This window comes from Protomyctophum bolini (assembly GCF_963924005.1).
Source record: "Protomyctophum bolini genome assembly, chromosome: 6".
NCBI lineage: Eukaryota > Metazoa > Chordata > Actinopteri > Myctophiformes > Myctophidae > Protomyctophum > Protomyctophum bolini.
In genome coordinates, this window is record NC_137867.1 from 8,149,621 (window position 1) to 8,159,602 (window position 9,982).

Consider the following 9,982-nt stretch of genomic DNA (forward strand, 5'->3'; position numbering starts at 1 on the left):
CCGATAAGCAGCGCTCTTGTATTATATGTAAAACTCTAAAGAATTGCATGGTGCATAAATTATGATAATAAATGTATATTATGACAAATCATTTCAAATCTCCTTGCCCCTGTAAGTGCAAAAATGGCTTTGATTCATATAGGGACCTATTTTTATGTAATTTTGTTTTCTTCTTTTGACTAGTTCTGATACACACTGCAAAAAGCTTACTGACTGACTGATATGCTAGACAATAAAACAAGGGCTGCAGTTAAAAAAATATATTTAAAGTAATTTAAAAAAAAAAAACCACTGCAGTATTGACACTGAGGTGTGTGAGTCTGTGTCTGGGTACAATGTCCTCATCTGTTACGCTATGTTCTCTGTTTTATTATTTTTATTTTTAATTTATATCTATGTAATTAGCATTGCCAATTACTTTCTTTTGTCGAATATTTGGAATTACATCTTTGGTTTGACTACATATATGTGATATGTCACAATTTGTTACTCGACTGGTTTTTATGTCATATTGGCAAATTAAATGAATAGTAAAAAAAATGAAGAAAAATAGACACTAAGCTCAGGATAGAATTTAACAACCCACCCAATTAGTCATTTCTGGCCTCGGGAAAGGCCTTTTTTTGTGACCAAATCGTAGTCAAACAGAGGCTGCTGTGTCTCAGCCAATCACAGTATACCATCCCCTCGGGCTATGGGATGTAAAACGACACTGCCTGGTGTCCATAGTAGCGTGCACGGCAGAGAGAGAGAGAGAGAGAGAGAGAGAGAGAGAGAGCGGCAGTACTGAAGCATGTTTATGTTGGTCGCATGCTTATGTCTCACCTCAAATGTTTTCAGATACACATTTTAGTGCATTGCTGAAGTTTACACTAATCTTGCACTAATCTTGAATTAGGTAGAGTAGCGTCCTCTCCATAATCAGCTGTGTGTGGAAGAACATGAGCTATGGGAATCACACAGCTGAACGAAATCATGATTATTCATAAGGGCTCGCTGATGACACAAAGTGATTATATTTGCGGCATCTATTGTTAAATATATCTCCATTATGACCACAGATATGCTCTAAAAGTCTAAACGTTTGAGAAACATGTGTTCGTTTCATGACTGCTTTAAGAAATGTGCGTTTTATTATTTTTGTTAAGAAATCAACATTGCAATCATGACAGTTGTCCTCTCTCCTTTGATGAAAAAAAAAACTATCACGACCTGTTTGTCTTCAAGAGGTCAGGAAAATAAACCAATGTATTCATGTGAAATGAACCACTCATATAGAGTAGTCCTACAGGAGGCTCCACCTTTTGGTTTTGGCAGTGCCTTCATGTAGTTCTGTACGTGGTTCTCAAAGTTTGGTCCAGGGACCCTATAGCTGCTCGGTTCCTTTAACTCTGAGAGTGTACAAAATAATAGTTGGGACGGATGGGCGATATGCGACACGGTAGAGCTCTTCACGGGTCCAAAAAGAAAGGTCCCGAACCCAATAGGTGAGCTCTATGACAAGATACATGGCATGACGGGCACGGAGTAGGAGAAAAAGGGCTCCATTTCCGTCCATTTACTATTTTGAAAAACATTTTTGAATAGTTCAACTATAGTCAATCTACATTGACACTTCGTGAGCTTGTAGACTGACCATTTTAACTATTCAAAAATGTTTTGCAAAATAGTAAAAAAATAAAAACGTTCACTCAGCCCCTTTTTTAACGCTGCAGCTGTTTCCAAAAAAAAAATAACGCAGTGCTCCAACTGAAAACAATTCAAAATATTATACGCTATAGGCTCTGAATGGCGAGGAAGAAAACATCTTGGTGGACTGGCAATGGTTATTACATTTGTGTGTATTTCATTTCAAGGACGCTATACGTAACTGAGTGTGCAAATGGAAGCCAACTACAGTGTAACTCTGTGTGTCTGTCATTCTGCTAACACTGAAGAGAGAACGTGGGGATTAAAGCCACCTGTTTTGTTTTATTGTAAATTAACATAGAGTTGTTGTTATGTTTTTTGGTTAATTAACAGAGTTGTTATATTTCGGTTGATTAACGGAGTTAATTAGCCATGATGAGTAAAAGAAAAAAAAAGGTTCACTCACGCATTGTCTCGCTGACCTGGAACTGTATTCACCAATCAGAGTGCTAGGCAGTAATTTATGTGGACATTAAAGAGCGACTGTACAGCAATGTTAATTATGTGGACATTAACGAGCGACTGTATACAGCAGTGTTAATATGTGGAAGTTGTTGTATGGGTGTAACTCCGTGTATATATGTCACAACATGGTACCATGACATGAAGCAATGTTTCTCAGCAGGAGGATATATTGCAAGTCCCCGCCACCTATAACAAATTGACAAAACAGTGGGAGCCAACTTGTATTTCGCTAACCGATAACAGTGCAGAGGAGCGACGTCAATGTTCTCTGTTGGGAGCATGCAGGCGGGTGCTCAGATCGGTGAACCAATATGATCCGCCGCCGTGTTTTCGCCAGCGCCCGCCCCTCTCTAGACCACACAATCACACAGGCTTGCGGCAGGCTATGTGCACGGGCCCTGATCCAGACAAAGGTTGAGAGCCACTAATTAGATCAACGAGCCTCCTGTTCTTTTCCTAATTCATGGGCTTGGGCTTGGCTCCCTCCTATTCTGTCTCTCTCTCTGGACTATTTCCAATTATATCGTTGAAATCAATTTTTCATTTGTTATTATTTTATCAAGCCGTTTAACTGTACAAGTTATTCTACTCAAGCACTGCCGAGTAGTACTATAGTGTCCACCCCTGGAGGATATTCTGCATGAAATAGCCTACGGACTTTGAAGAATGGATAAAAACGCAAACAAAACATGTCCACAAACAACGTAAATAAAACATTGTAAACAAAACAACTTGTCCGCAGGCACATTAAGTTCCTATACATCACTGTTTCTCAATGTGTGTGTTTTTATAGGACCAGCGTCCAAATGGACCTGTAACTCTCTTAAGGTCCATTCATTTGGTTCCATTTGTACATGTGTACATGTTAACACCTGTGATTTATAGTGAATAAAAACAAATACAAAATCTGTAGCCTAATGCATAAAACCCTTGGCATTAAAAGGTTTGATAATCACTGAAACCATATCTTCGCGGTTAAAAAAATCAAATAAAAGCACTACGCCAAAATGTCCCGTAAGGGTCCATTTGGCTACATTTGTACACTTTCTGAGTTACAGGCTAAAAAAGGTCCAGTTTGTGGTCCCCGCTGCAGTCAATGTTGAGGAGCAAAGCTATATTGTTGCTGTCGACTTCGTCATACTATACTTCAGTCAGTACAGTGCCTCACAAAAGTAGCAAAAAGTGAAATTGAAAAGTAACAGTTTTGGACATACAAGGTTTCCACCCGACAGTATGCATCATTGAGATCAAACAGCAATTTGTTTTGTGTTCGCCGACATTCTAAACCTTTATATTTCGGGTTAAAAGAGGAGCAAGAAGCAAAACTCATCCTGTATTGTGTTTTTCTTTTTATCTTGATTTCATTTAATTTCTTTTTTTTCATTTTTTTTTTTGTTCTTTCTTTCTTTTTTTTTAATCTCCTCAGTCTGTGTGTCAAGCTCTAGAAAAATGTATTGATTGTGCGACGGTAAAGTGGAAGGCTATACAAGAGAAGAGGGAGGAATTATACAACTGTACAGCCAAAAGAAAAAAATAAAAGAGAGAAAAAAAGTTGTTGCTTCAATGAAAAGCTCTTTCAGTTTGATCAATAAAAAAAGATGTCTGTGAATTGTCGTATTTTTGTTGTTTTTGGTTATTTGCAAAAGCTGGGTTGAAAATGCAGCGGGAGGTGAGTGATGTCAGAGCACGGCACAGGCGTAAACAGCACTTCCGCGTACGTCTATGCCTTGGCCACCTGAATGGGCGCATATTTTGTGCACCTCCGTCTCTCTCAATTGTAATATTATATAAGATACAGTAACTATAAGTAAATAGTAGAATTGAGAAAATGGGAAAAGAAAAGAATGTTGTTTTATGGTTTAAACATATATTTTTTAAAGATAGTGTAATATCTGGGAACCAATCATTCTGGGACAAATGTGCCTTGTGTTATTTACATACAGTAGACCTATTTTAGCTCATCCTGTTTCCACCTACGTGGGTGTCGGCCTGAGACCCTCTTCTCCAGGGTGATGGTTTGTTTACACTCCTGGAGCCTCTCCTGTGGCTGTTTGTATGGCAAAGGAGTTTGTTGACACGAAGAAACAGACTGGTTGATCAAAGGACTTGTCTCCAAAGTGTATGCAATTTGTGTCAACACCCCTACACCCATGTAAGATGCTTAACAAGCTAACCAGAATGTTAACGGTCAGTCAGTTGTGCGTAAGCCTTGTGTGTGGTGCGCGTCGGCCACTCTGGCTGGCGTGGGCCTTAAACCTGTGTCGTGCTGTACTTCGCTGAAATAAACAACAACATCTCATCTGCTCCGTCTGCCGTGACAAACTTCATTGGGTGCTCTCCCAGTTTTAACAGTATGATATGGACCAGATACAACAATAGGCTTACAGTTACAAACAGATTCAGGGTTGGGGTTAGAGGTCATGTTTAGATTAGAGTCTTGTGGCAATATCACACACCCAACAAATTGGTATGCTCAACATAAATATAGTATTGTAAACCTGTGTGCGTGCGTCCGTGCGTGAATGTTTGTGCACGTGTGAATGTCGAATGTGTGCGCATGTGCGTTGGGATTGGAAGTCACTGTCCATTAATGATTCAATTATTGAAGAGATTGTGCAGGGGGAGATAATTGCCTCGTAACTCAGGTGAGAGATGTTTCACAGCAATTAAAGGCTGATCACAGAACAATCAGTTTAGTCTGTTGTCCCATCCATTAAAGCATGATCACTATAAAGTGTCGCACACTCAATAGGGCTTCTGCTTAATTGGAACTCCTTGATTCAAGTAAATCGGATGTTTCAGCAGGTCAGTTCGTCCAACCCGGGTAGTGCACACGTCACCCCTTATGTCCGTGTACCAGGTGGCAGGGTAAAGGTGGAATAGGACCCCATGGCTACTGGGTCTCAAAAATGTCAGAAACTTGTGGGGCTAGTCATCATGTGAATCTAGAGTGTGTCTGTTGTGTTGTATCTGCCGTATGTGAGTTCAGTTGTTGTAACAGGGAACAGTATAAATGTGTATGTGGCTCTTGATCACTTCAATAATCCCATGAGTGAATTTGCTATTTCCATTTGGTTGGAGATAGAGCTTTTGGGCTTTGACATAACAGCCATCGATTCCAATGGTTCATTTTCAATAGAAGGCTGATTGACATTAGTTTATGTACGTTTGTTTCGTGGTAGCTGAGGTTTGTTGTGAGTCGTTGTGTATTGTTGTGTATTGGCATGGTGGCAAAGAATGTCCCTATGTAGGTATTTTCTTTCTTTCTTTCTTTCTTTCTTTCTTTCTTTCTTTCTTTCTTTCTTTCTTTCACATCTGTCCCCTCCTCCCCCCCCCCCCCCCTCCAAATCATCTAAAAGCTCAAAATGCATTGCGTTGGGATTGTAGACCAGCCATTTCTGCCAAGTTTTCACCTATGATTATGGCAAGACTATACTGGCACTATAGGGATCATGCAGTAACTGGATGTTTACCCTAGTCTGCAAGCAAAAGCACTGTAGTCTTAGCCTGGCTAATAAGCCAGACTGAATCAGCCGTTGGCAAAACGCCCCCCAGAAAAAAACGACATGCTATATAGTTCATGGTTTCGGAAGACAGACTATAGTCTGTCCCCCCAGTGTCCCCTCAATGCCCCCCCAGAGCCCCCCAAGTGTCCCCCCCCCCCAGTGTCCCCCCAGTGCCCTCCCAGTGTCCCTCGAGCGAGCTACGCAAGTTACGTTCACTTCATGGGGCCAGTCCAATGGTGGAGACGTCTATTGAGAATGGGGACAACCAACTGGGACAAGTCCTGGACCGGAACTAGGCATACATGCATTGGACTCAGGCAACAGCCCAGCTTTAATGATCTTAAATCCCTTTATTTTAGATTGTTTTGTAGTAGTAGTAGTACAACATAAACATTAAAGAGACTTTAGCTGTTACTGTACAATACTTTAAAACAGTTTGCACTGCACATGCTTAAAATAGCTCTTATTTGCGCCGCCCGCATTGAAAAACAATGTATTTCCAACTCCAGCTTGTCTCAGTTCAGGCTGCATGAACAGCGCTCGAGCGCTCGATTTCTGCCCCCTCTATATCGTAACTCTTCTATCAAATGGCTCTGGCGCAACATTACGCACATGATGTCACTGAACGTCCGTCCACCTCCATGAACGTGCTGGGGGTTTGGTTGGCTCCCATAGTCAGTCCCAGGTGGTCGTTTTCACCTCCTGAGCCGCTGCCAGTTGCCACCCACAATGTCCCCGCGATGAACTTTTGCCATTTTAGCTTTGCAAGTTGATGAATAATTTAACAGCCCCATTAATGTGTCACCGCAGCATGTCAAAGCAGCCTGGAAGGAGACCAAAGTGCATTTATTAACAAGGAAGCTTAAAACCCACAGAGAAACACCATGCTGACCCGGCAGAAGACAAATGACACATCCAGTAAGCAGTAACTAATGAAACTATACTGTTTGCTTTTTGAGAAACGAGCTGTGGTCGATACAAGATGTATTTATATCAACGAGATGAGTGACGTCTTGTGTTGTCATTAGCCTAAACAAACTTTAAAGTCCGTAGACTTGGCTTTCATAAAGTATATTTTATTTGACCCTAAACATTAGACTTTGGTTGTTTCAGACCAAACAGAGTGAGCGAGTGAGCGTGCGTGCGTGCGCATTTTGCATTAATGCTCTACTTACAGTGACACCTTCCCGATTGCTATTCAGCTATGCACAGTTTGTGCTCTTTTTATATTGTAATATAGCTACTTTTACTGAAATAAAGACAATAATAATAATCAGAGTAGTCCTTCCACCGTAGGCTATATATAGCGTGACTTACGTTGTAAACACTTCCGTTCGTCCCATGGGTTTTAGAGTGTTTTCTGCTGTGTGTGTGTATGTGTGTGTATATTCTGTTGGGAGCCTGTTTTCTGGCAGAACTGGGCCAGTCCTGTGTGCACCCTTCACCTCTCTAATGAAAATGATGCACATGTTACCGTGTGTTCGTTCACTCTTTGTGCCCGTTATAAAATGTTTCAAGTGGAGCACAAAGTGTCATCTAAACAAAGAAGCTTGTGAGACCATCAAACTAAATTGTGTGTTTTATTGAGGGCAGCTCCATGTGTTCCCCTGTGACATGTGTGTGCTTTGATGTATTAGTCAGAAGCAGTGATTCTCAAACTTTGTCATATCAAGATAAGGACCCAAATTAAAAATTAACGGGATATAAAAATATATTCAATGTTTAAGGTTTTCAACCTAATTCAAGAAACCAACCAGTCAACAAATGAAGCCAACTGTGGATAAAAAAGTTGGGAAAAAAAATTGACTTGAGTTGGAAAAACTGAGTTGTTTCCTTGATGGAAAAGACTTTACAATGAGTGTCCCTCACTTCACACGGGTGTGATTTATTTTCCCAATACGACTACTGTGCATACAGAGCCTATTGCAGTGGAGTGGAAAAAGGACAACATTTGCCCCTGAGATGTAGTGTACTGATAAATAAAATTAAAATTAAAACAAACAAAGTAAAAAAAAAAAAAAAACTCAAAATTGTACTCGAGTATACATTACTCGTGGTAAATAATATACTTAGTTACTTATTTCCGCCACTGGGCTTGATGAGGCGATAAGCGAGGAGACACACAGGAAGGTCAGTCTAATGGATGTGGAAAGGTCATCCTCTGGGGTATCTCTGTTTCACATCAGATGAGCTCATAATTATTCTCACAGTGACCTTTCCATGGCCATACATTGTGCGAGTCGATCTCTCCATGGATGTGCATGCATGTGCATGTGTAACGCCCGGGGAATTGAACCCCCGGTCTCCAGCCTGGGAAGCCAACATCTTATAGCCACTACACTAGAGTATTTAAGCTTTTGGTCATCAGGCACACATCTCACAGTCACACTTAATGGACTTTAATAAAATAAAAAATAAAGAACACAACACTCATGTGAAGTGAGGGGCTCCTGGTTTGTTTAAGGTGCTTTAAACAAAGTCTTGGCTAATCTATTCCGCCACATGACGTCGCATAAACAAACACCAGTAAGACGCCCTGAGGGTTCCTGAGCGCGACCTCACCCTTGCCTCCGCCTGGGTGACGGCAGACGGAAGACTGCTGGGTGAGCACTGGTGCTTTGGCATGGGGGGCCAGTTCAACATGAAATGAATGCATTATGTACTGGCCAGTGGCCGAGAAGTGATTGGAGCGTGTCTTGAGTGTACAGGGTTTGATGAGGTCAGATCAACATATGGAATGTCAGAACAGGACGGACGGGTGGTGAAGGATCAACATATGGAATGTCAGAACAGGTCAGCTCCATATATGGAGATCTAAGGGTTTGAGGTCAGATGTAGAGTTGCTGGCTGGCTCCATATATGCAGATCTATATGTGAGTCTTCTCCATGTATGGTGGTTATCCAGGGTTAGATGAGGTCAGTGTCGTGATCTTCATTATGGAGATGGCTATATACTGTATGGTGGCGTGACGTGCCACGAGGCGTGACCATATATGGAGGCGTGACGTCACGAGGCGTGACCATATATGGAGGCGTGACGTCACGAGGCGTGACCATATATGAAGGCGTGACGTCACGAGGCGTGACCATATATGGAGGCGTGACGTCACGAGGCGTGACCATATATGAAGGCGTGACGTCACGAGGCGTGACCATATATGGAGGAGTGACGTCACGAGGCGTGACCATATATGGAGGCGTGACGTCACGAGGCGTGACCATATATGAAGGCGTGACGTCACGAGGCGTGACCATATATGGAGGCGTGACGTCACGAGGCGTGACCATATATGGAGGCGTGACGTCACGAGGCGTGACCATATATGGAGGCGTGACGTCACGAGGCGTGACCATATATGGAGGTGTGACGTCACGAGGCGTGACCATATATGGAGGAGTGACGTCACGAGGCGTGACCATATGGAGGCATGACGTCACGAGGCGTGACCATATTATGAAGGCGTGATGACATGAGGCGTGACCATATATATGAAGGTGTGATGTCACGAGGCGTGACCATATATGGAGGCGTTGGCTAACTAACGGACGGATGGACGGGAGACTCATAGTAAATGCGACAGTAGGTCGCAATTAAACGTCTATAGACTTGGCTGCCATATGACATTATTCCGAAAGCAAGGCGTTGGAGGGGATAGCCGCCCATCAAAATGCGAAGTGACTTATAATCATGATGGACATGTACGATGATGAAGTCAAGCTAGGGTACACAGTGCACTGAGCCACATCATTATAGGTCACCCACTTCCCATTGACTTCACCTGGACATTTGTATGGAAGAAATTATCCTGTAAAAAGTCCATAGACTTTTAGTAACACATGATGTCACGGGTGGCACACACACAGAGTCACACTAGCGCCGCTAAACTATAGCTCTATATGTATTCTCTGGTGCAGTGGTTCTCAAACATTGTACTGTCAAGGACCACAACGGATCGCCGTTTGAAAATATAAGATATTTAAAGAAAGAAATCTCACTTGTGTGACGTGAGGGGCGCGCTGATCATCATGCATCACATTCTGTGCTCAGCTGTTTGTGTGCTCCTACACACAAACACACTTAAACTGTGCATTCCGGGCCCATTCTGCCATTCTGTCTGTCTGTCTTTCTGTTTACATACCACTAACCAACTTTTCCGATTGGCTAACACAACCCGCGAGCTTTGCTGATTGGCCAAGCTTTGTATACCATTTGTGCCCACGTAACCAATATAAGTGAGGACGCGTGTGACAGAACTCCCTTTCTTCATAGAACGAGACAGCTCCAGGTCCATTGTGCTTTGCTGTGGTAGCCCTGCTGCGAG